General features: G+C 39.9%; 1 protein-coding gene across 3 annotated transcripts in view; it reads left to right on the top strand.

The window, feature by feature from the left end:
• Klu (klumpfuss) overlaps positions 1-23,858 on the top strand; it is a 57,339-nt gene that overhangs the window by 16,331 nt on the left and 17,150 nt on the right. The window lies entirely within an intron of this gene.

Below are 23,858 nucleotides of genomic sequence, written 5' to 3'. Positions count from 1 at the left end.
AAAAGCTTGCTGCAAACATTTTGTTCAAAATTTTAATTGTCACTGTGTCGGTCGCTAAAAATTATACGCCAAAAATTTCGAGAAAAAATTTACTTGTAATCTTGTTTTGTACGATGGGAGAAAAAATTAATTAAAATATTGAAAGTGGAAGTATAAGCTGTTATACAATATGTTTTACAATGCTATGGGATTATCGTGTAATTTTTCTCGAACGGGTGTACACGGCCTATAACGTTATAAAAATGTCACGTTAATCGAGGGTTGCTGTGGTATCGCAGGCGTGCGCTATATCGAAACTCGGTTAACGGAATAATATTTCGTCGTAGTTTTATTTGTTGCAACTTTGTTGCCTGCTCTATTAATGTCGGTACTTTAATCGGTGCTCCTACTGCACGTCGGGAGAGAGAGAGACAGAGACGGGCGAACAAAAAATAAAACTGTTGAACAAAAAGTCAGAGTCAACATTTTTACCTGACGGTTGATAAATTGGGGTGGCGACGTGCCACAAATAATTGTCTGCCGATACGTTTAAGCGAAATCAAAAGAAGCGCGCTTCGTCGGGAGAAACGAGAGAGATAATAATCGTGCAACGAACTGCCATTTAATATCAAAGCCATTTCTTCCACCCTCGTTGACACTAGAATGCGTTTATAATCGATCTCACAGAAGCCAGTTTTCCTTCGCTGTCACGTGCGAGGGCGGTTTTAACATCGTTACGCCGCGCTCATCGAAGCATCGCGGCGCTAAGCGTCGGAAGTGGAGCGGACACGCGTGGTAAAGTAAATACGTGCGAGGCGTGTTCTCGACTACTCTTTTTTTTTTTTTTTTTTTCACGCTCGACCTTTTCCGCCTCGCGGTTGAAATTTTTAACGTGGATCGATGTAGAAGTTCGAAAACGTAAGGAGAAAATATATATTTATCATTATCCTCGAATGTCGCCGTGGTGATACGTATTTTAGTTCACAATTCCAAGTTGCATACAGAAAAAAAATAGAAAGAAGTATCGTTCATTCGAAATGACTAGTCTTCGAATGCGACGACAAAATATGGATAATATTTTAACTTAAAAAAAAAAAAAAATATCGATTAAATCTATGTAAAAATGCGCACGATGGATAGCACGATAATGGATTATTTTCTTCTCTGATTATTTTAAAATATACTTTACTGCAACCCGGATACGTTAGGTGTAACAATAACACTATTCGGAGACTCCACGAAATTAAATGGAGCGATCGACAAGATTTGCGCGAGACTCGCGGGTTTTGAAAATATTTCTTAGCGAACGACGTTGCTCTGATTACGGGACTACCCATCTTACGCGCGAGGGTGGCTTAATGTCGGAAGTGGAGCGGACGCACGCGTTAACCCAGCCACGTAGAACGATCTGCTGCGACCAATCTCGTTCACGCGCTTCGTCCCTTCACGCCTTGTGACTTTGACGCGTGCTAAGCGTGACATGTACGTGTTAAATCTCTATTGCCGTTACCGTCGCGCACACGCCGATTTACCGGATGTTACATCGCGGAATTTTGTCGAAAGTGCGCCTTGTGTACGCAAGATCAACTATGAATGATACGAATTAAAAAACTACAAAAAAACATCTTGACTTAAGTATAAATAAAAATATTAAAATATTTCTGTTTTGTCGCTATTTATTAAGATAAATTTTATTTTATTTTATTTTATTTTTTTTTTGGAGGAGATTGATGTATGTTAATTATAATTTTACATTTTTTTTTAATGAATATTATTATTATTTTTACTATTAATTTAGTAGAATATATCGGTTTTCAATATTAGGTACAGTTTATAGATTTAATCGTATTACGTTACTTGAGACAAAATTACAATAACAGTTGTAGGTTCTCTGCATTGTAAGTTTAACTAATGTTTATTAAAAGAGGTAAAATAATCGTGTGAAGTTCACTTCCATTGTTTCAGTGAGTGCTTAATGCGACGAAACAATTTCAGAAGTCGGTTCTTCTTGATGCGCGTAATAAAGAATGTGGCCGGACACGGTGCACACAAAGTGTCAGATGTCACGGCTGCCCGTCTTATTTGCAAACAACGTACCGAGCGACGAAAACGCATTTCAATCTCGCAAGCGAATTCCCTTCTAGACATTTTCATTAACATACATTTTTAACGTAACAATCGTGTTTTTGTAGACGTATTACGTAAAAAAAAATTAATTTTACTTTATTCATTATGTCCAGTCGAATTCCATGTCCGTTCTCGCGAAACGAGCTATCAGTTCAACGTTACGTCCGAAATACATGATGAATCTATATCGAATAAAACATTCGATAGTCGCGAATTTAATTGCAATTAATATTTTATACCTAAATCAAATATGTTGACTGAAAGCGAACGTGTACGAATCATCGAAACTAGACGTAGTTTTTCTCTATTGTCGCCATTCGGTGACTGTCGCTCGTCGATTGATATTTATTGGCGGGGACGATTTATCGTGCTTTATGCGCGCATTCGCGCCCGCCGCCGGTCGCCGATGCGCCGCAACAGCAGCTGCATCGGGGCCTCGGGTCCGTGCGCATAATGATACATTGCGCCGGACATGAAAGTTATAAGCTTTAATTCGAGGCTCGCGCGATTCACCGTGCGTCGGTGACCGTATATCGATCGCCAATTTGCTATGCAGATCGAAGGCCTTTCGGTACGCTCGCTTCCCCCGGCGCAGCCCCTGCAATCTTCCTCCACCTTCTCGACCGCGGCCCTTCGTGTCCCTCTCCGCCCACCCCTCGTCATTCTTCCTTTCTTTCCGCGCGTATCTTTCGCGCTCCCACGTAAAGACGGCGACCGTGCAGAAATAGAATAAGCGAGGATTAAGGTAGACGCTATCTCAGCGATAAGATTACACGCGACTCCTCCGTTAGGAGAGACAACTACCAGCGCGCGCGCGCGCGTTTTGTTGCTTTCCTGTTACGCGAAACAGCGCCCATGCTTCTCAGATCGTTCTTTATTTTTTTTTGGAAATAATTATCATAGTAGGAGAGTTCGTCGGGTAAAAAAACATTAAGTAAAGTTCCTCAAAGAAATATAAGTTTAAATTGTTCCTAATGATTTAAAGAGACCTGACGCTTTTGTAATTCAAGATAATTACATGGCAATTAATAATGGTAGTGTTCACGTGGTAATAATTGGAAATAAATTTGATAAAATACAAAAAGAGGTAAATTTTGTTGTTTGGCCAGTGCGTCGGGAATATCCCATTATCGGAACACTTGAAAATGCGCAAGAAGCTAGTTTATTTATACATCAATTCCGTGTTCCATGAATTTCGCGCGCCAGCACATTTTCTCCGGTCTTTGGACAAATGTATCGCGAAATTGTTCTTGTCAGATCGATGTCGCGGCAGTTATATTTCTCACGATGGCTCACGTGAGCACGGCGGCGGCTTCGATATCGCGATTTTTACCAATTTGACGAACGCGGGATGATCGAACGTGAGTAATCTCTTCGTGGCACGGCGCCGCAATTAGGAAATCCATTTGGCGTAATTGCGCCAACGATCACTCTCAGTACTAGCTACCGCGCTTAATCAAACGGCCGCCGCCATCCACTTCGCCATTTACCCGCGCAGAACGTTTCATAAGGTCTCAAAGCCTGCGAGTGCGTATTTCTTAATGTATTCGTAATCGACTTTTTTTTTCCTCCCAAAGATTGAAAACCGAGCGTAACTACGGAATCGTTTAATAACGAGAAATTATGGAGTTTTACGGAATTAAACTTCAAGGTAAAAGAGCTTGAGCAAAAATGCATATTTGTTAAGAATCATATTTTTGTAATTATTTTAGTCTTTAAAAATGTGCATTTGTCGATTAAAAAAAAACTATGTTATCTCTAAAGATAAAATAAAGTAAAAAGAATTACGAAAGGGAAGAAAGCATCGGATATAAAATAAAAACATTCTTTATAACGAGCACAATAAGTTATAAAATTAATTCACGTTAAGGTTCTACATGAATTTTCAATTCAATAATTTTTAACGCAAATAAATTATTTTATTCAGTTATTATTGTTTTATAATTAATATTGCGTAACACAACGTTCAATTTATTCATTTTAAAATTTATCAAATGCACGCATTATTCGTTGTATTCGTTATTTAAAAGCACACCGGCATCAAAGCGTTATAAATGTACTCTTTCGCGTTTGTATTTCGTTAATTTTATTATCCGAAGAATATATTCGTTCGTTCGCGATTTCGAATGTACGCCCACGAAAATCTGATGACGTCGGCGTAATGATCGGTGATTATGCTAATTCGTGGAGTCTGCGAGGGCAAAATCTCGCGCTGCGATACGCGTTGCGAATTGTCACCTGTACGACGCAAAGAACGCACTGCGAATCGTACTCGCGAGAAGGCACGACATGCAAATCACGTCTTCGAGGCGGTTCGTAATTGACGATGCCGATTTTTAGAGACGCACGCTCAATAGACGGTCGAAAACCTCGCGAGCGTAGACGTCGTGAAAGCCTGTATTTTGTATTGTCAGTCTAATGATTCAACGGATCATAGCTACGTACAATATCATCAATAGAAACTGTTCGACGAAACGTATGTCATCTTCGAAGAACGGTGCACGATGAAAATTCAAAGTTCTCCAGAAACTCTAAGGAATTACACACATAAATCCGATTTATATGTATATCTAAAAAACACAGTTTTGGAATAATTTGCGTTCGATTTTCCGCGCTCGTATAACAGGTACCTCTCACAACGTCCAAGTAAATTAGATACCCTTGGTACAGAAATTTTGTATTTTAACGCGCGGTTATTTTAACTTTTCTCTCACTTGAAAAGTCTATGTTATTCGAAAGCAACACGCGGACCGCCGGGAAGTCGTTTTAGAGCGCTTATGAAAATGTGTAAGACTACGCACGCGTAATTGTATGCGCTGACGACGAGCCGAACGCGGAGGCGTGTGAATTCTCCTCTAATTAATTCTCCGAGCGGACTGATAATGCGGGTTCCGAGCGCGTTGAGCGAGCGAGAGAGCGAAACAGTAGAGCACCGCCGCGTAGGTGGCCGCTCGAACGCGGCAAAGTTTCTTCATCGCACGGCACCGTGCGCAGGTGTAGCCTTCGCGTAACGAACGAACGAACGCCCGATAGCTTTCGACGATATTTTATACCGTTGTCTGTCCTCCGTCGATTACCGCGGCACGCCGAGAGATCTGTGGAAAGTAAACGCTTGCGTAAAACCGTCGTCCCGGCGGCCCCTCTCGCTGGCACTCCCCCCGTGTCCCAAGGCGACTCCGTGCCAACGAATCTAAAATGCTCACCTCAGCGGGCGAGTAGGGTAGCCAACCTGTGTGCTCAGCAGAGGAAAATTTCGCTTCGCTTTAGCGTCCTACGCGAAATTCTTCCAGCCGCACGGACACGGGCGAACACACTTGATGTACGCAAAGACCACCGTTTTATTACTTTTAAATTGTAAAACGTAGAACTACTGTAACGATTCGCAAAAATACCAGATGCCAGATAATATGCCGAACGATCTCAATTATGACAAAGCAAAGAAGTTTATATGAAAATGTGTGTTTAAAAATGTCCACGTATTAGATTGGTATTTTTTTTTTTTTCCAAAGAGTTTACGTAAATCTGTAGATTAAAAAAAAAAGCTCGGCACACCTTAGATACTCGAATACCTACAACGCAAGTCTCTAAATACATCTATTAGCGAAGCTTATGCCATCCCGGCTACGGATCGTCGTTCCAGTCGCGCGATATAGATACACAGGCGCGGAGGTTGGAGTCGTTAATCACAACGGCGTAAAGCTTAACCGGGCGCGCGTGCCGGGTGGGTGAGAGCGAGGGTCGCACGAGGATAACACGGAGGGTTGGTTTCACTGGCCTTGACCGTGAATCCACCCCCCGACACGATACGGAGTTGCACAGGTCGGTTGGGTTCGTTCCACGGTACAATGCACACGGGTGCGCTATGTGTGGTATGTCGTCTCGCCGCTTCGTCCTCCGCACCCGCTGAAAATCAATATCGCTCTTTGCTCGTGCACTCGGCAGAAGCTGCGTCGCGCCTATGGACCGGTCCACTGCGGCTGAAGACTCGATAGAACGTTCGCTCGTGTCGGAAAGTATCAACGCGGCCTATCGCGATTACAGATCTACGTCAGATAATTTTACGCGAGGAACGAGTCTAAGATCGATCGATACCGGCGGCTGATACCGCTAAGGCGTAAATTGCAATTAATTCTAAATTATTTCAAACAAACGTTTTCAAATTCGGTATTTAAAACGTTTCGCATTTTAATTTGTTATTGTCCGATATTTACATTTACCGTAACTCGCAAAATTGAGATACGAAAATTCGAAAAACGGACACGCCGCAGCGAAAGCTGCGTTCGAATTGGAGCGAAAATGTCGCGTCGGTGAAAATAATGGTACAACGTATTCGTGATATAAAATTGGTAAGCGGTACAAATATTACCATGAATCATGAAATATATATATATGTATACGTATATCTGTATTAACGAATTGCGTCGTTTGCTGCGACAAACAATATCTGGCTCAAATGTATTATTGGCAAATGTTGTTGCGACTGGCACAATATTTTTGCTAATGGATCAATCGAATCGTGAAGCTTTAGACTTAATAAAATGATACGCGACAATCTGCGTTCCGAGGGCGAAAGGTGCTAAGTACAAATATTCCCCCTTACGATCTTAAAGCTGTTATCTCGGAGATTATTCAATAATTAAAGTGCACGGACACGGAACTCTTATTTATCTCGTTATATATGTCTGCGAGCATCAATAATGACTGTCACATTCGTGTGATTTCGCCGGATTTAAAACTGTATCGTTTTCATAACAAATGCAATAAATTTTAAGTTGATAATTTTTTGCTATTACTATTTATTCCTGACGGCATAATTTTACTTATCGCAGTTTAATTAAATATTACATTAATTATCGAGAATGTAGATTATTAATTTCTCTTTTTTTTTTTGTTCGCGATAAAAATTGATAAACAAAAAAGAGTACAATGAAAATCCGACCATTCTATATTATTAAGACCAAACTGATAAACGTATGCAGCCGTTTATCTACCGTTGGGCGTAATACACTTGCAACGTGCCTGGGACAGGCGCAGCAGCCGAGTCATATCTGTCAACGTTTTATGTGCTGGCATCGCGATGTCTAGCACTCCCACTAACGATCACGGACGAGGCGGATTTAACGGAATAATTAACGCCCACGCGTGTTTTTCGTATCGCCGACTGTCGCGATTGCCTGCCGCCGCGATTCGTCAACATTAATATAAGCAGATCGTATCGGCGATTCCGATAGCGAGCGATACGCGACGGACGTGATGTAGCGACTCGGCCATTTCCGGCGACGAATTTTTCCACCTTTTCCCTCGCCCATCGCGGATCGTTAATTGCCTATCGGCGCGAAGATCGCGCGCTTTGTCGCGACTCGCGCGCACGCCGCGCGCCGGCTAACAAAAATCGACGTCCACGCGTGACAGGCTGCTTGTTTACTGTTAATTGGACGATGCTGAATTTGCATTTTAATCGATCGCCAGTTCAAACCCGCGAGCGCGCGTTTTATTTACCTGTGAATCACGTTTTCGAAATTTGCCGATGCAGCGTCGGGAGATCCGTCGTGCGCGAGCGCTCGTAAATAACAGATTGCCCGGGTAATTTGGTACCTATAAATAGAATGACCGATCGACTCGACCGGTCGTCCAACATCTTCCATCCTTTTGTTAACAAGGTTTTCACGTGACGACATGTTTGCAGCGCAAACGCGCGATAACCCGGCTTTTAATTTAAAACACTTGCGTAATATGTTTGAAGGCGGATTTGCGTAAACGTTGTGGTTTATCGTAGCGTCTTACAGTGCTAAAATTTGTTTCTCTATGCTGTTTAGAACGAATTTCGACGATAACGCCGTATCAGAGTGCAAAGATCCCCAGACATTTTCATACTTTGTTTGCTGTTTGCATGGAGAAAGTTCGCAAGGTGCTTCGCGCTCGCCCCCGCTCGCGTTTCCTCTCCCGGAATTCCCGATGTTTATATAGGTCAGGAGATGCGCGTGGCGCCTATCGATCGACCCTGGGATACGAGTTCAAGGCCGCGCATCTCGCGTTTCAGAGGCTACGCCGTTTTCTCTCGTGCACGAGCCACCACTACATCCGCGCGCGCTGAATGATAAACGTGATACTTGTCAGACTTTTCAAAGTGATCCCAAACATCCGACCCTCTTGCATCGACACATTTGATTGGAAAGAGAGGAAAAAAAAAACCGGACGTACAATATAACGTTATTATGTCAACGCCGTTGTTTCAATATACCCAAAGAAGTTAGGATATATTAATCCTTTAATGCTTCCTTATAGCGTTTTGAAAACACAAAGATGTATTAAAATGTTTAAAATATTAAAATCGGTAACCGAATATTAAAACTTCGATATGTCAAAATAAAATACCAAATCCGCGTATATATACAATATTGATATCGTATTATAAAATCCGTTTTATCCGTCGATAACAAATCTTCTTTCATATGCGCGCACTAACGCGTCATATTTTAACGCGTTTCATAATTCATAAGACTTTTTATACAAGATAATATATGCTAGTAATTCTTACATAATATCTCCATAAATGTACATAACTGGTTTCTCTGGTTGTAAAATATGGACGCGAAGATCACCTTCCGAAGAGTATTACGACGATAAATTGCTTATATAAATATATAATAAATTATATTTTGGCATTGTTATAGGTGCTTATATCTTCACGCAACGTTTTGTGTAGAATGCAAAAATATTCGACTAAGATGTATATGTCAAAGATATATATACATTTTTCCAAGTAAAACCTAGCTTAAATAATAAAATTTTACTCGTTGCGTATATGAGAAAATAGACCTATTGTCTCAACTAACTCTCTCCAATCGTTTCTTACAAAATAAAAGACGTATGTTGTTACGTGCAAGCATTACTCTTTTCTTATTTATGGTTTTATTATTTATGGAAAAGTGGTGCGCGATTAGTAAACCTTTGACGCGATGAGGTACGATATATTTATTTAAATTATTTGCTCGAAGGTAATTTCGACGCAATAAAGACCTAATGTATCGACTACACTGCGTGAGCGCACTGATTTCAGTCATTTAGCACGATAACACTCAACTCTCGCGCTCGAAGCGTTAATCTCCGGGCCGATTCTCGGCGTTCTCGTTTTCCCTCGCCTAGTCGTCATCCCTCTTCTTCGTCTTTCTCTTTTCGTCTTGCGGTTTACCCGTTTCCGCAACCGTAGCTACCGATGAAAGATCGCCGGCGCTAGGAAAACGATCATTCTCTATGGTCGAACAGGTAGCTGGGTTGGGCTCGGGTCGTTAAGTAGGTGTATGTACCTGCCGCGCGAGATCGCAAAGTTGCCGAAGTGCTACTCTGCTACCGGAGTTAACAAGTTGAATCGAGCTTCTCTCGCCTGACTCTCGCGGGGTCATTCACCTTCTACTTCATCTCGCTTTTCCGGATACGAAAGTATCAAAGAAAAAATTGTTTAGGAAATAATCGAGCGAAAAGAACAGCTGAGACTGATTACAAGTAACTCTTTTTGTCTTTTTTTTTAACGAGTCGGCAATAATATATCGATTTTTTAAAGCACTTAGAAATCAATAAACCGGTTTGTGTTTAATTATTTGTGATACTTATCGCTATTTTAAGACACTAAATTAGAGAACGTTAATTTTCGTTTTAATTAAAATTAAAATAACTCTTTCGAAAAAAAATGTGCCTTTTGATGCGAGACTAAAGGGAATCGTAGTGCTTTAATTAATCAATCAGGCGTCGATTATCTCTAGTCCCGGCTCCGTTGTAAGACGCCGATCGATGTGTATCCGTGCAAGAGAAAACGCATCGTGAGATATCGATATCTGACCACGCGCCTCGAGTAACGAAGATGAGGTGCATAAGGTTCCTTTGCTCTCTACCCGCGCTCTTGTATTCACCGCTCGTATACATACAGAAGCAACTCTTATCGAAGATCGGATCGCCATCCTCTTCCTCTTACGGCAGTCTTGCGCGTTTGACGTCCCGAGGCTCTCGGTCAGTGGTTCCCAAAGAATCGACGTTTCTTATTTAATATATCGTGAAAAGTGATATTTCGCGAAATAGAAAAAACATATATTTCTACGAACTTTATAACGCTTTTCAAATCTCAATTTCTAATAATGCGAGAAAACAAAATTAATCCTTTAATATAATCGTCGTTTAAAATAATCACCGACAAGAATGTCCTAAAATTAATTCTCTCGTGTATGTCGATTAAACAAAAGGAATTATGTCATTAAATGTCAACGTTGAACAGTCACGCGCGATTCACGTGTACAACTTTGTCGCGTTCAAAGTTCATCCGTATTACACCTGTTACACGCGGTCGGCTTTTTAGCTTCTTCTCTTCTACCTCTCATTTGTAAGCATTTCGTTCCTCCTCTCGCCTCGAACTTCTTATTTGTTAGCTGCCTCTAAACGTTCCTGCCTACTCTCGTCCCTCTTTCGGACCGCACGGCAATAAATTCTCCATGTTGCTACTTGTTCCTTGTTCTCCAAGTTCTTTTTTTTTCCTCCCTTTCGCTTCTCTTTTGAACCACTAATCTACTGTCTTTTCATCGACATTACAAGTTGGTAATATTTGTACTGGCACGCATTAATGATACAAATTATAATGACAATCAACGACATATTGAATTTGCTAAGTTTTCTATTGTTGAAGCCGCTAGATTTCAAATTATAGGCTAACTTATGAGATTGAAATACGTTGACACGTGCGCGCGATTCGGAGCGCATAATTTAGAACCCGATCACTAAGGAAACATTCAATATTGACTCGAGTATGCAAACACCCAAAAAATATTTAGGCTCTCAAATGTACTAGCGTCCCGAAAATCTTGCTCTTTAAATATTCGACTAGTCAAATATCCAGATGTCCAAATAAATCGTTGAATTAGTCAACTATCGATTGAAGGAAGATTAGACATAATGTAAGAAATTTCTTTAAATATGACTTAAAACTTGTGTGTATCTGTGAAATACTTATTTTTTAATATCATAAATATATATCTCACGGTGGTTTTAATTTTTTTTTTTTTTTTTTTTTTTTTTAGTTTAATGAGTTTTGCTTTTATATAGAAGTATTACTAATTTTTCACGGTTGTATTCATTAACAAAGTGAATCTGCAAGTATTTTCAAGTTTTATTTATTTATTTTTAATAAATATACCGCTTAATGCAATTTAATATTCTTTTAATAAAAAGTTAGCGGAAATATTATCAGTTATTTTGAATAGTAGAAATTAAATTAAAATACCCTGTGCATCTTGCAAGTGTCATACCATTTCACTTCATCAGGCAAACTATTATCACTTTTTTTACAACCTTGTCGCCATATGCTATTATTATTTCAGTTTATGCCCGGTTAGCCGTCTACAAGAATTAACTGCGAGTATGAAGCGCCAGGTGTTTTCTTCGAAAAAATAACTACTGGTTTGATACTGGTCGCAAATTCAGACACTTCGCGCTGTAGTGATTAATTTTAATTGGCCCATCTGTCCTGCCGAATCGTATACCTCCCTTTTTCAATATTTGCCTTAAAAGGATGACTTTATCGATAGTGATTTATACGTGACATTCTGAATAGATTTTGCATTTAGAAATGGATTAACGTTGGACTGACGGAGATTAATTGATTGTAATTACTATTTCAGCTATCTAGTTGTTATAAAAAAAAAAAGAGAGAAAAAAGAGAAAATGCCTCACTTCGAAATTGCACAAACAAATGGAAAAAAAATGTCATTGAAACTGGATTATTCACTTGAATTATTATTGAAATTAAATTTTCCAAGCGATGAAAATGCTACTTAAAAATTCTCTGTTTGCTTTGCTGGTGATAAATTTTCAAGAATTTTAAGTAATTATGCTCAGTCAACTTCGTCACGGTCGATTAAATAGATTGGGGGCTTTTTTTAAAGCGGAGCGTTTCTATCGAATTAAGCAAATATATAATTAATTTTCTTTCACCATTAGTTTATGCGCGCGTATAAATAACATCAATTTATTATTGTGAACTAAATTACTTTTATTCGCATTACACTAAATACTATTAAAAAATTTTCCGCGAGACTTATTGTTAATTAAAAACTCATATGTTCAATATGAGTTCAATATGAGGATTTATTGCTTAATAGAAATATGATAAAAGTGTGTATCTAGTATTAGGAAGACTCAAATAAATTTTTTAAACAACATACTAAGAGCAGTAAATACGGACTTTTTGGTTTGTTTCCTCCGTCCGTGTCCCATGAAGATTTATCATTTTTCATTTATCATTTTAGTCACGAGAAAAACGGCCGAGTAGCCCTCTTCTACAGACCGCGTACTTCCTTGATAAGATCGCGCTTTCTTGCGTGGTATTAAACTCTAATCTCGGAGGGGAAGCGGCTAACCAATGCGGAAGTCGATTGCTATACCGTGCTTTCGAAATTATGTTACGGAAAGAATGCAGAGAAATTAACACGTATCGCATACTGCAAGCTATTGTGTCAAATTATTAAAAATTTCTCAATTTAAGATAGCATTCTTAATAAATTTATATTATCTATTAAATTACTTATTAATTATACGTTATTAATTTTTTTTTCCACGCATACGAATAAAGTGTCCATCTAAATTTAATTCAATTAGAAAAGGAGAGATTGTTGATTCCCCACGTGTTAGATAAGTTTTTGCTGCGTGATGAGTTCTCTTATCTTTTCTCGTGGCGTTGAAGTGCGAAGTACAAAACGGAAAATATAGATATGCGGTAAATGACGCGACAAAATACATTTATCGATTATTTTCGTCACCGTTGATCAACAAATAGAACGGTTGTACTGCTATAGCTAATAAAATATATGAAGCAGACCGAGGCGCATCAAGTGCGTCAAGTTGTTACGAATTATTTATGTTAACAAGTATATAATTTAAATAACGGCATTCGATTTATATAGACGTGCGCATAGTTCTCATTTACTTTATTTATCAGAAAATATCGGCGCGAGAGAAGTTCTTCGTAAGCTCGAAAGCTGTTCATAGTTAGGGCGAGACATTTATTGTAGCGCAACGAAGTCAAAGTTACAGGGAGCCTATTCTAGGTTTAATGCACCTGCGACTACAGTTTTACGACCGGCTGGGAGATCGACGTCTCCTCGCAAAAATAGAACGTCATTTGGGACATTGTCGCGATTCTCCATGTATGTGAGCGACAAGGATGCGAAGCGGGATGACGGCCCCGAGAAAAAGAGAGAAAGCCGTCGTTGCAGACAGTGACAGCAAGTGATTTAGAAAACGGTGTCCGCCAACGCGCAAAAGCGCGCACGCAATTTCAAAGCTGACGCTCGGTCTATATGTATATTGTGTCTCGCGCCGAACGAAATAAACCCTAGCCATCAAATGGAAGTAAATCATATGAAAATATTTCTTTAGTGAAAAATTTTGCAATTATTACATTTTACATGAATGATTAAGAACGTAGAAGATGTTCATAAAAATTTTCAACGAGAAGTCGATATTTGCAGTGGAATTTATGTAAAAATTTCAAGTCGGCTATTCCTAGCGCGATACAGTGCAGTGCAGTGCTTTATTGAAATGTTACGATATATAATTGATTTCAAATTCGCGCGTTGGTACAACGCGGAGGCGGTGACTACTAAAACACGAAGATATCGAGGGTTTAACGGCTTTTGTTTGTCTTGGCGGGATCTCGACGAAGTGAGTAGAGCTCATTTGCAATTTCGTTCACTCGGGAACAGTCTTGTAAGAGATCTCGAGAATGCCGTGAAAACTCTCCAAGCATTTGCGTCGCAAACGTATTACTAACGTTTCTCCATCATCGTCCCACGTCTTTTTGCATTGTCGGAAAGTAGACGCTGACAGAAATGAGAAATTATCTAGGAATTCCGGGGAGAGGCTCTTAGGAAAAAGCTCGAACATCGACAGTACAATAAAACGTCGACGTATATTGGGAAAAAAAATAAAATAAAAAAAAAGATTTATCGTTTTAGAAATTTGCCCGATTGTGGTTTTTCGCGACTTCTCTACTTCTTCCAAGCGCTTATTTTCATTAATTCTGAAACGATGGTTTCGAAGGAGGAGTCCCTTCCGGAGAACGATGTCGGCGGTGTGGCGTCGCGTGGGGCCGCTATTACGTGGGCAAGCGAAATGGCCATAATATCTCGCGAGGCCTCCGCAGAAGGCAGTAACGCAATAATGTGTCGACTTTATGCGACAATTATCGCAAAAGCTCATGGCGCGGAAAGACGACGAAACCGCCTGCGAGATCGCATTAACCGGCCGACGGTGGGCGCCTCAGCGTGTGGCACCTGTCCAGTCTTTACTCTTTTTCCCTTCTATCCCCCTGCGTGCTTTACCTGCGTCCTTATGAACATGACGCCATTAGGTCTTTTTTTCTTTCGAAATTCTTGGAAGTTCTTTATTAAAGAGTGTGACATAAGAAGGGTCTCTCTCTTTCTCTCGTACCGATGTGCTCTGATTCTCTTTTCTCGGGATTGTATCTTTAGACTTCCGATTAGTGCATGGCAATACGATTGTCGTAACGTAATCTTCCAAAAAGATGTGTACATTTATAAATTATAAAATTTTTCTAAAAGCTTAAATATGTTTTTTCTTTTTTTTTTTTGTAATACCGTATTTTTAATAAAAAAAGAAAAAAAAGATTAAAATTAATATGACATATTTTTTCTATAATTCACGAACAGATAGCACTATATCGCCATGATAAATTATCATGTTATACATTTATAAATATGTTACGGGTATATAAATCATGCCACGCGAAATAAAACGATATTATGAAAGCGGTGAAAATCAGGCAGATTATCTTTAACTCGATTTGCAGAAAACAAATCGGTCGTTAATTGAGTCGGTAATCAAACGGTAAGTATTAGTCATCATCTTTTACGCGGATGAAAGTATCACCGCGTAAAATCAAGCGTACCGACGTAATAGCCATGACTACCGCATAAGTTATTCGATCCCGTGTTTGTGCGACAGACCATATCAAACCGATAATTATCAACCTCGATTGCGCACCGGAGATAGCGGGTGCTGTTAGCAAAACCGCGCAAAATCGTGGCTTTAACGGCGTTATTGCGACTTCGCCAAGTTCCTCTCGTAACGAGTTCTTGCGCGCACAAGCTCTTCTTTCCCGGAAAGTCAATTCTTCGAGTGCTCGGGTTAAAGCAAACGGGATATAGAATAAAATAAAATCAAACAGCGAAACTAGGAGCCACGATATCGTTGTGGAGTGAACGAGCTCACACTTGTGATAATGTTTCTATAATGTATCTTATCGCGAGAGTAACTATATCGGTAATAATAATTGCGTTTTAGCACACAAGAGTACCGTTCGGAAAATATTTTTGTACCTCGACGATCGGAAAGCACTACAACTGTAATTTTATTACACTTGAATAACGTTGTAATAGTTTTCTTACGTATAAATCATTTCATAAGAATTATATTGGCGCGCAAAAAGTGTCACAGTAATTTTGCTACATACAAATACTATACATTGACCGTGTTGCTGTAATTTCCTTCCATATAAATGATAAAGCATTATTAAAGCGATAATTATCTCGCTTTATCGAATCAAAGATAATAAGCCGTGGTTCGTGGTAATGATAAGCCCTTGACGTGTTAAAATAATGACAAAGTTATCGACTACGATTGTATATGACGATAATTTAACGTCATTATATTTGCCCCTGCTCGGGATATAAAAGCGGATACTGTGAAAAATTTGATGAAATACTTGAAGTTTGATTACCGAAGTTATCGGAATCGCGTAATCTGTCCGGATACGTTGAATCAAATATATTCCTAATGTGCAAAAAGTTATAAATTGCCTAATATTCTTCGCCCGACAAGTATTTAAATACTTACATCATAGCGAGATTATAGCTAGAATTTACGAGAGAGACCAAACTTTAGAAAGCCACATTCGCAGGAAAGTGGAACGAACGTTAAGTTAAAAGAAACAATTCTTTCGACGATTAATGCACAATTGGGATTTGCATAGGATTAAAAAAAAAGAAAAAAGTGTTACAAGTAAGATCGTAAAATAAATATGGCTTAATAAAATTTTTGTTGCGATGAAAAATCTTTAGCATAATACTACCTACTCGCGAATTAATACGTTGAACTCGATTAGTTGATGATTTTGCGAAAGTTAATAACTCCACGTGCTAAAGCTGCGTGGCATTAGACTTTGTAACAAGTGCTCGTGTATACGTTGCAAGTTCCGTTGGAATTCCCGGCGATCGCGCTGGAGATGAAAGTGGTGCGTTTTACTTCGTAATAAATTATTGGCATTAACGAGTCGCGGGCGAGATGAAAGTCGGTGAATTCAGATCGTTAATCGATCGGCTAATTTTAGCAAAAGTGTATCACGAGCGATGGCAAGAAGCGCGGAGAAAAAAAAGCGTGTTTATCGCACCCCATCAGGGGCGCATTCGTCAGTTCTCGTAATTATTTCTGATAAATGAACAAGCGACGCACGATCGTTTCGGACAGCTCGAGAATGTGGTCAGGTCCGGTGATTTTCGCCGACAACGTGGGTTGAACGTAATTAAAAATGTGTCATTGTTATTAACGACGCTTGATTTTTTTTCCCCCCCTCGAATCAAGATAACGAGAAAGTCGTCAATAAGGAAGGGGAAAGCGGGCGATTAAAACAAGTTAATAAGCGTTAATTAAATCGGCGGGTTGTAAAATCGCGATCGGGAGATGCATTTTCTTAATTGCATCCGCAGGCGAGATTTTTTTTCCTTCTTTTTTTTTTTTGCTCTTTTTTTCGGCTTACATCTTACGTATTCCGGCTCCGATAAAAAATTCATTTGTGATAATTACCTAGCTGTCACGGATTTAAAGAAAGTCAACGGTATTCAAAATATGGGGTAAAAGATCGTGCTGTTTAATCTCAAACGAAATTGTTAACGTTGAATCGCTCACTAAAGTGCATCAATTAACGAACAATATGCTAATTCTTAAAAAAAAAAATTAACTGTTATACATAATGTAAATTATTTTTTTTTAATTAAAAAATATTGATAAAAATAACACCAATGCTTGCTCGAAATTCAGTTGCATCCTACTTTTATTTTTTAATATTTATTATACTATCGATTATAAAAGCGAATTATACGTATAAAATGTACACGAGCGTTAGTAGCACTTTGAGCTTGAACCCGCAAGTTTGCTAAGTCTAGATAACTGTCTGAACAATTAATCCTACGGAATTGAGAATGACAGTGTCGCAGCAGGACGCTTTGAAACTGCCATTCGCCGAACCAACAGTTTTTCTTCTAACATTGTTAAGTCGTAGACTTGAAATTCCACGCGGTGTCTAGCAGGTTAAACAGATTCTTGACGGGCAGTCGCAACTGTTTTATAATTTTTTTTTTCCTTTTATTTTTATCTACAATTTTTTTTCCCCCTATCTCGCTCGTCCACATCGATCTCGGCGAAGCGCGAAAGGAAATCGCCGCGAAACATCTTTATAGCGGCAATCAAACCGTGTTTCCTCGTGGAGAAACTCACGCCCGAGTGGAGGGATCGGTTAATCCGTTGCCACCGATAAAGCCATAAAACGAAAAGTTCGCGAAAACGAGGTATGCGACTGGCTATCTGTGAGCTTAGTGGAAAAACGGATGACACGGTAACATAAATCAGTTTCTATTACACGTTTTATATGTGAAAAAAATATGCGAAAGAATTAATGAGGAAAAGTAAGACTTGAGATGTGCGTTCGAATCTTCATAGAGATAAAAAATTTTATTGCGAAACAATGTTATACGCATTTAATTGTTTAATTAATTTATTCTACATTTAATTTCACGTATTAATTTAATGTAAAAAGAAATTATTTTGATTTTCGCGGATTAATTTTTTTCCACGTTTGAAAGGTGTATCGCTTACTTGACCAATATTTAAGTACGAAATAGCAACTTGTTCGTTCGATCAACTTTATTCGAGCTCGTCATTAATTATCCATTATGTTGTACATCTTTTTTCCTGCACGCGCATTATTTTCTTATTAACTCGTTTTTAAGCAATCCCACCCGACACAGCTCCGAGCTCATATTACAACATTTATCAGCATGTTTCATGATAAATAGAACTATAAATTTGAGAAAACTCGTGTTTGAAATGTCGAGAATTAATATCACATGTTGTCTAAACGCAAGCAAATTTAAAAATTGTATTTATAGATTAATTTTATTTTTTATAATTTTAGTTTTGGAGAAAAAAAACGGTACACACGGATTTTTCTTCGCGTTAAGAATGTCTACGGAAACGTAATAGTGATACCCGCGAAAAATCGAGGCTGTTCGTAACGAGCTGCGGTGACGTGGTGCAAAGTCCGGTCGGTCATGCGAGGATCACTTAGGGCGGTAATGACGATCGGTCGGCCAGATGGTGGCCGCGATAAAAACTCGCCTTCACCACGGCCATAGTCACCATATAATACCGTCCGTCCATCCATCGTAACGCGTCTTCCCCCCTTCTCTTTCCTACCTGGATCATTTACCTTTCCGTTCTGTCTGTCGAGCTATTTTCCAGTACCGGCGATCTCTCGCATCTGCTAGTTGGCTTTTAAGAATCAAAATTTTTCTCCGCAATACTTTCGGGTTATTTTTATCGAAAATTTAGAAATTTGTTACACTTTAAAAATAAAAAAAAAAAATAATAATAAATTGCCAAAAAACGCATTGCACGGGGGAAAATTATTTGCGATAATGATTAAAACAGAATATTTCATTTTTCTCGGATGTGAAAGAGGCCTACCGATACCATTTAATCGAGAACGAAACCCACATGAGAACCACTGCGATACGGTTAATCGACACTTCATTCGACGTGATCGTTTTTGTCGCGTCCGCGAAACGGGACCGTTAATTTCTCGCTCCGCGCTGTGAGATTTAATTTCGTAATTTTATGAGCGGCACATAAGAGGATGGGCGCCTCTTTCCTTGACGAGAGAGATCGTGCCGATCCGCATCAAATAGGTACATCTCGATGAATCGCAGATATACGTAGCCGAGAACGACGGCTGACTAGCGCCCACACCGCGCGAGTCGAGCGGGTGTCAAACGGAGATCATTTCAGATTGATTTACTGAGATGCGTTCTGTATCGATCGTCCTATTTGCGCTCACATGATCATCTTAAGGTGTGTATATACTTACGAACACCGAACGAACAGCGATCGCGAATATTTGCCGGTGATGTGTGTTGCAGGAATATTACTTTCGTAATGATTGATTTGTTTGTAAATGTTCACTTCGTTGTTCGTTCGGAGTTCGCACGCTAAGTGTATACACATCTTTACCTCTAAGCGACTGCTCGGCATTTTGCTTAAAAATTGACAAAATTAAAAGTTAACTGGCATCAAATTAATCAATTTAAATCGAACAACTATTAATCTTATTATCAGCACAGTCAGCATTTTTCAAGCAACTCTTTGTTGTAAAAATACTTTTTTATAACAGTTATCTATACGTCGAAATTTTTTAATTTTTTATTTCCGTTGCTGATCATATCTGCGTCAATTTTTTTTTTTTTTCTACGGATAAAGCCGTCAGATCTCGCAATTGGTTCCCTTTTCCGATTACGTTGGCGAACCCACGAGTGATAACGCTGTTCAGGCGGTCGATTTCGTTGAATGACAGAGAGGCTGCATGGAGAAGAGATCGGTTGGCCGTATCGATACATCAACGAGAGGAGAGGAGTGCAACCTCGCCCTTGCGCTCGATGACTCGGCCCGATCTGCCATCTAGATACCATACGTGATATCGCTGCGAGGAACTCTGAAAATCCGCGGGCGGACTCTCGCCGTGGTCGAGCCATATAATTTCAAAAGGCTCTCTCCCGGCGTCTACGGCGGGTGATTTATGTAGGACGCGTCGCGCCCGTTGCGGCATATAGAAACTGCCGCGGAGATGGCGAGGTGGAGCCGCCGCGCCGCGAAAGATCGCACTTCGGATAATTCTGTAAACTGCAGTATATTTCGCCTTTACAATCCACCGACGTTTCTCTCACGCGTCCAACACCGGCGTCGCATTTTAATATCGTTTGCGCGCGAAATTTCCCACCGCGCGCCACCTCGCTGACGAGAGTAATTCTTTAATTACATCTATCGCGAAAATATGATCGTGAATTTAACGAACGATAAATAACGGACTCGCATTCAATCGATTTCACATGTTATCGTAAATTTTGAAAGCATTAATACGGTGACTAAAATTGTTTTCCCTCTGTAATTCGGTTGTATTTTACATCGACCGAAGAATAAAATTTCCAATTTAATTATCGAAGTATTTGATATCAAAATGTTCGTCATTCGAGCGATTTTCTGGTAGTGGCCGGGCGCACATTTCGTTCATGCAGACACGTTCTCTGCTCAGCATCTGTAATTTCACCGTCTCGCTACGACGCGCACGCGAATGTGGAACCTGCGAAAACAACCCGCACCGCATTCTCATTTTTTCTCGCCCGCCGCTTTATCAATCTTAGTCGCGCGCACGGATCTCGTTCTTGCATAATATACGTCGCCGTTCACGATTTCACACCTTTGTCGTAGCAAACATTAGCGAATTACTTGATAAGGCATTTGACTAAAATACTGGCCATTCGTTTCGATGTAGTGATACCGAGTTTCCGTACAGTATTTCGACGCCAGTCGATTAGAGTCGCGCGCAAAAATCGATAATTTATTATTTCCGCGCGTATTCAAAGCAACCGGAATATTAAATAATATATAATTTATTGCGCATTCCTTTCTTTCACTCGTCCAGGACGTTATTAACAATGCTACCGTTTTAATATGTTTTTAAATATGTATATTATAAATATGTCATTATTACGGCAGATAGAATATTAAAAAGTGAAAATATCTGTCGTTTTCGGTAATTTTTTATTTTCACGAAATATTCTTTTAGACTTATTCGAATTTTATTCCTGGTCCGCGATAAATGCATAGGAATTATGATTTTGAATGAGAAAAAAAAATTTAATGTCCTCTAGTCGAAGATGTTTTAACGCGACCACTCGGCCTGGAGGAATGTGGCGATCAAACACGGGAAGTGCGTACGTGGCGTGTGCGTGATGTTTCGACGAAAGAAAGAAAAAAAAAACCCCGCCCCGTCGCGAATTCGTATAATAAGCAAACCTCGCGTTTATGTACGTAATGACTGAGTAGCCAGTCGGCAGGCGCGCCTTCTCGCAGGAAGGAAAACTCATAAACACGCGCGATCGGCATGCAACGGCTCGATCGGCGTGTCCGGCCGAATTTTTTTCCAATTTTCGTGCCGCCGTTGATCCCGTTCCCGAATGGTGATTGTGGTCGTTAGATCGGCACCTGTGAGACGGCCGCTTCTAATTATAATGATTGCCAAGCGCGGATACTGTTTGCATGGCCACAGAGACGACGGCGAAAAAAATGAGACGGCGCGCGGCGGCGGCGGGCGGGCTCGACATGCTGAGCGACTCGCGAACGGCTCCAATTTCTATCTTGGGCTTACGAGCGCACCCGTTTCTCTGTTTCTGTCGGCCACGAGGTCCCCTCGATATCATTAGAGTCGCGGCATCGGCTACCGACACGTTAATTAATTGCCCTCACCGCCCGTTCGGGCAGTTTTAATTGGTGACTCGGATCTTGCATGGCGCGTGCACTTGACTCTGCCTTCGCAACACCGAGAGGAATACTCCCTTGAGCGCGGAGAAAAGGATCTTTAAACTAGAACGCGATAGAATAACAGTTGCGCTTGTCGGAAAGATACAGATAACTTTAAATGTCAAGAGAATAGTCACACGTAACGTTTATACGTAGAATTATTGGATTTAATGGAGATCTTTTTATATTACATTAAATTTTTTTCTCCTCGACATTTTGATAATTATAGTTAATCAAGTTAAAAAAAATATAATAATATTATTAATAAATTTTACTGAATTTTTCAACAAAATAATAAAAATGTGAAGTTTCTATCACGACGGTTCGTTTAAAACTGAAATAAACTCGTCATGTGCCATACGCTGTTTGGCAAATAGCTGATACTTATTTGTAAAGGTTATACAAATAATTCACATTGTTTTACTAACGATAGACCATTAATATGAGGACTACAGATAATGTTTGAGAAAGCGAGAGCAAGGTAAGAGCACTCTCGCGCTCGGCACGCGACGTTCATTAAAGGCCTCAGGGTCGGTTGCTGCCGAGCAAACTCCCTTTTTTTTTTCTTTTTTTCTTCCACCGGATACTCAAAGCTGCAGTATCTCGGGCCAGTACAATATCGCGCCTACCCCCTTCTTCTAAAGCCGTTATTCGTCGTCATTTCGTCGGGGGTGGTTAATTTACGCGTTGGCTAATTTACGCCGGCCACTCATCATGCGGCGGCTTATTACTATTCTGCTTCTTCTCGTTCATTTTCCTTATTTCGCGCCCATCTCTTCTCCACGTCTCTTTGTCTAGCTCGCACTCGTACGCAGTATCCCTCTCGCGATCGCGCCTCTGGCGCGGGTGGAAATACTCTGACGGTTAAGACGAAGTACGCATGTCCTACTCTTCATCATCTCTGACTACGTGCTCGTGTACCGTGACGATTGCATGCCACATGCGACCAAATTATCAACGCTGCCGCGATTTCCCGGTTTACAGCGCAATATGCCTTTGTACAATAAACGTATTTCAAGAGATTGTTACATTCGAGATGAGTGTTTAGAATAAAAGTTCAAAGTTGAAGATTCCATCGCTCGTAGAGATAAAAATAGTTCTTGTTTTACTTTGTTTTTTTTCCTACAACTATCAGATAAGAATCTGACAGGTTGAAACATTGAAATATAACTTTTATGTTTTTAACTGCAGCTAATAAAGTTTAGAAAATTCTTTAGTATATATTTGAAATAATTAAATATATAAATCTTAAACTTCTCGTAAGCGAGAACGCTATATGAAGAATAACACGAGAAATACTATAATTCATTTAACGTTATATCCATAAAGTAACTTCAGCCTTTCTCGATTTAAGTTTTGTACATACGGAAAGTTTGCGCTTATAATAAGAATTATAGCGGAAACCCATTTGCCAGCGACCACATATCCGGTAGTCCGTAATTCAATTCTCCGCGAAAATGAGTCACCTCGGATCCTTCCCGTACCGGTCATTTATTTCATTTATATTTTTTCGTATTTTATTATTTTGTTTTATATGACAATGCATGCATCTCTGTATAAATAATTTTGAAAAATTAAAACGCCTGAAATTTTTCTTTAATTATTCCATTTTTTTTTTTTTTTTGCACGATTAACGGTACGATAATTAACTTTATTAACTTCAATTAGAAAAACCCTGCTGCGATCACAGTAATAGAAGAACGACAACATCGAGGATTGAGATACGGAAATCGCGCGTGACCGAAAAGGAGCAAGCACCTTCGGGTTTGCTGCAGACTGCTGTTTTACGTGATCGCGTGCAAACTGCGGTACGGGACGAACGGCAGGTAGAAGGGAACGAGGGAGGTCGATGATATTTACATACGGGAGATCGCGAGTCCACCGTGAATGTTTACGATATCCGCATAATGAGGGCGTGGGTGTTTCTATTAAGGCATACGGCCTATACCTGCCGGCCAAAGAGACCCGACCTATCCGAGGCTGATCTCTCTCCGCAAACTTACATTCACGCACGTGCGAGCGTGTGCACACACGCGACCACAATCCGAAGGAGACTTTATGCCGTT

This window comes from Cardiocondyla obscurior, linkage group LG02 (genome assembly GCF_019399895.1).
Source record: "Cardiocondyla obscurior isolate alpha-2009 linkage group LG02, Cobs3.1, whole genome shotgun sequence".
In the NCBI taxonomy this organism is placed as follows: Eukaryota; Metazoa; Arthropoda; class Insecta; order Hymenoptera; family Formicidae; genus Cardiocondyla; species Cardiocondyla obscurior.
The sequence above is the reverse complement of the archived record's forward strand: the minus strand, read 5'-3'. Positions and strand labels throughout refer to the sequence as shown.